A 3,100-nucleotide genomic window follows, 5' to 3' on the forward strand; every position below is an offset into this window, starting at 1 on the left:
GAGGCCTGTATTAGACATGAATGGGAGAGCATTCCTATTTCTAAACTGGAGAAACTGGTCTCCTCTGTCCCCAGACATCTGTTGAGTGTTGGAAGAAGAAGGGGGGATGCCACACAGTGGTAAAAATGGACTTGTCCCAACTTTTTTGGGATTTGTTGACGCCATGAAATTTGGAAACAACAGATGTTTCCCTTAAAATGAAACATTCTCTCAGTTTAAACTTTTGATCTGTGATTTGTGTTCTATTCTGAATAAAATATTAGATGTTGGCACCTCCACATCATTGCATTCAGGTTTTATTCACAATTTGTTTAGTGTCCTAACTTTTTTGGAATCCGGTTTGTACTATTTACAGTCGCGGCGGAGAGTTGGGGGGGCACGAAATGTTTACTTCTTCCTGGGGGGGGGGGGGGGGGGGTAACAGAAAATAATTGAGAAGCACTGGTCTATATATATCTTTACAACATTGCTCCATGTACAGTGTTCAATAAAATTATTAAATGAATGTTTGCAAGAAGCAGCCACAAACCTTGTTTACTTGTTACTTAACAGAAACTTTAATTTGAGCATTTCCTCCATGTACTACATTACCAGATGTGTAAAATATACAAACAGATGCAATTTAAATGTAAAAGATGTACATATGCAGATTACTGAAGACAAGCTATTTAAAAAAAGTTCTGACAGAATTCTTCACAACATCAGTTCATTCATTAATAGATTTAAAAAAAGATAAGATAAAAGAAAAGATTTCCAACACAGCTGCTTGCAGTAATGAATGTTCATCCAAGAAGTGACTTGAAGGAGCAGGGAGGCTCTAGACTGGTTTGTCTCCTTTTACATCAAGACGACCCTGATAATTTGATATTGGGTAGCAGCAGATGACCCACAGCTGATTGAACTTCCTGATTGACTGGTACATCTTCATCCTTCACATGGCCCTCTGCTAAAATCCTCAGATGAGCCTGGGTCTTCATGGTCTTATGGGTTTTCAGGGTCTTCTGGGTCTTCAGGGTGTCCTCTTTGCTGAGTTGCTGCTGCTGAGAAAGATGGACACAAGAAGAAAGTAAAAAGAGGAATTATTAATCATTAGAACACGGAAATGTTTGACATATATCCTGATGCATGCTCAATAATCCAGGTAGAAAAATCCAAAAAAGTTCAATCTGGTCCTCTGGACATTCAAAATTTTTTTTTTTTTTTTTTTGCTTTGTTTTGCTTTTGTTTTTTTGAATGTCCAGAGGACTAGATTGAACTTTTTTGGATGTTTGACAAATAGTTTTCAATTTTCTCTTTTAATCTTTTAATTTTCTTCTTTAATCTTCTCTTAGCTCCCATGGAGCTCGGCCGGGCACAGCCCGAAGAGGAGACGTGGGTCCCCCTTCCCATGGGCTCACAACCTGTGGGAGGGGCCAAAGGGGTCAGGTGCAATGTGGGATGGGTGGTGGCCGAGGGTGGGGACCCTGGCGGTCTGATCCTCGGCTACAGAAGCTGGCTATTGGGACGTGGAATGTCACCTCACATGTGGGGAAGGAGCCTGAGCTGGTGTGTGAGGCTGACAGGTTCCGGCTAGAAATAGTCGGACTCACCTCTATGCATGGCTCTGGCTCTGGAACCAGTTTCCTTGAAAGGGGCTGGACACTCTTCCACTCTGGAATTGCCCCTGGTGAGAGGTGCCGAGCAGGAGTGGGCATACTTATTGCCCCCCAACTTGGTGCCTGTGTGTTGGGGTTCACCCCGGTGAATGAGAGGGTGGCCTCCCTCTGCCTACGTGTGGGGGGGACGGGTTCTGACTGTCGTTTGTTCTTATGCACCAAACAGCAGTTCAGATTATCCACCCTTTTTGGAGTCCTTGGAGTGGGTACTGGAAAGTGCACCTCCTGGGGACTCCCTTGTTCTGCTGGGGGACTTCAATGCTCATGTGGGCGGTGACAGTGAGACCTGGAGGAGTGTGGTTTGGAGGAACGGCCCCCCTGATCTGAACCAGAGTGGTGCTCTGTTGTTGGACTTCTGTGCTTGTCATGGATTGTCAATAACGAACAACTTGTTCAAGCATAAGGGTGTCCATATGTGCTCTTGGCACCAGGACACCCTAGGCCGCAGTTCGATGATCGACTTTGTCATCATCTCATCTGATCTGCGGTCACATGTCTTGGACACTCGGGTGAAGAGAGGGGCGGAGCTGTCCACTGATCACTACCTGGTGGTGAGTTGGCTCCGATGGTGGGGGAGGATGCCGGTCAGACCTGGCAGACCCAAACGTATTGTGAGGGTTTGCTGGGAACGTCTGGCAGAGTCTCCTGTGAGACGGAGTTTTAACTCCCACCTCCAGGAGATCTTCGAACATGTTCCGAGGGAGGTGGGGGACATTGAGTCTGAGTGGACCATGTTTCATGCCTCTATTGTCGAGGCGGCTTACTAGAGCTACGGCCGCAAGGTTGTCGGTGCCTGTCGCGGCGGCAACCCTCGAACCCAATGGTGGACACCGTCGGTGAGGGATGCTGTCAGGCTGAAGAAGGAGTCCTATTGGGCCTTTTTGGCCTGTGGGACCCCGGAAGCAGCTGATGGGTACCGGCAGTCCAGGCGACATGCGGCTCGGGTGGTCGCCGAGGCAAAAACTCGGGCATGGGAGGAGTTTGGAGAGGCCATGGAGAATGACTTCTGCACGGCTTCGAGGCGATTCTGGTCCACCATCCGGTGTCTCGGGGGGGAAAGCGGTATGCCACCAACACTGTTTATAGTGGGAGTGGTGTGCTGCTGTCCTCAACTCGAGATATTGTGGGTCAGTGGGCGGAATACTTTGAAGACCTCCTCAATCCCACCGGTACGTCTTCCACTGAGGAAGTGGAGCCTGGGGACTCTGGGTTGGGCCCTCCAATCTCTGGTGCTGAGGTCACCGAGGTGGTTAAAAAGCTCCTCGGTGGCAGGGCACCAGGGATGGATGAGATTCGCCCGGAGTTCCTTAAGGCTCTGGATGTTGTAGGGTTGTGTTGGCTTACACGACTCTGCAGTATTGCGTGGACATCGGGGGAAGTTCCCCTGGATTGGCAGACCAGGGTGGTGGTCCCCTTATTCAAAAAGGGGGACCGTAGAGTGTGTT

The sequence above is a fragment of the Nematolebias whitei genome, chromosome 5, assembly GCF_014905685.2.
Source record: "Nematolebias whitei isolate Nwh7 chromosome 5, NemWhi1, whole genome shotgun sequence".
Taxonomy (NCBI): domain Eukaryota; kingdom Metazoa; phylum Chordata; class Actinopteri; order Cyprinodontiformes; family Rivulidae; genus Nematolebias; species Nematolebias whitei.